Source organism: Malurus melanocephalus, unplaced genomic scaffold (genome assembly GCF_030028575.1).
Source record: "Malurus melanocephalus ecotype Western Australia unplaced genomic scaffold, MMel_1.1 scaffold_948, whole genome shotgun sequence".
Lineage (NCBI taxonomy): Eukaryota > Metazoa > Chordata > Aves > Passeriformes > Maluridae > Malurus > Malurus melanocephalus.
Genome location: NW_026624180.1, coordinates 88,871 through 89,961, shown reverse-complemented (window position 1 = coordinate 89,961; position 1,091 = coordinate 88,871).

The following is a 1,091-nucleotide window of genomic DNA, read 5'->3' as shown; positions in this document are numbered from 1 at the left end:
TTCTTGCAAAGAGCCCATTATTATTATTATTTTTGTTTAATTGTCTGCCTGCATTTTTGAGCTATTCTGGAAGCAGGGAGGCATGTGCCTGGGCAGGCAGCAGTGCCAGGAGCCCCAGCCAGCCCAGGAGTGGCTTCATTTATTTTTTAATCCGGGTGCTGGTACAGGATAACAAGCCAAGGCACTAAAACCTGGGCCGGTTTTCCAGCCCATTCCAGGGGAATGAGCCTGCTGGAAGAGCTGGAACGTGAGATAAAGGATGGGAAGGCTTTGGAAGAAAAGCGTTGTCTGGGTTTGCTAAACACAGGTCGAGATGGGGTTTGGGGTTTAAAAAGGATGAAAATCACGCACCATAAAGAGGAGGACTGCACTCCCCATKGCCCTGAGCCTTCCTTTAAAATCCACCAGGGATGGTGCAGAATCCCAGAACCCTCCCCAGGCACAGGCACCAAAATCCAGAGGTGGAGTCATGAAAATTCATGTGAAATTCATGAAACTTTGCTACAAGCCCGGGGTGTTTTCTCCAACTGGGCCAAACCTGGAAATCTTCTTTTAGGGAAAACAATGCCAAGAAACCTTGGGAAGATGTGTGAGGGGCTGGAGCACCAGGAGCAGCTGAGGGAGCTGGGAAAGAGCTAAGCCTGGAGAAAAGGGGGATCAGGGGGGATTTGGGGCTCTGCACAACTCCCTGACAGGAGGGGACACTGGGGGGGATCGGGCTCTGCTCCATGGAACAGGGACAGGAGGAGAGGGAACGGCCTCAGGCTGGGCCAGGGGAGGTTCAAGTTGGATATTGGGGAAATTTCTTCACTGGAACATCTGCCCAGGGCAGTGCTGGCGTCCCCTGCAGGGATTTAAAGCCCTGTGGATGTGGCACTTGGGGACACGGGGCATTTGTGGCCTTGGCAGTGCTGGGGGAATGGTTTGACTCCATGTCTTAAAGGACTTTTCCAATCCAACCCAAACAATTCTAGGATTCGACACTGCCCTGGCTAGGGGCAAGACACACGAGCTAAACATGGAAGCAAAGGGAAGAAAACAAACACTTCCCGAGGCAGGACAGATTGTACCAAGCAGCCTGTTCCTGGTTT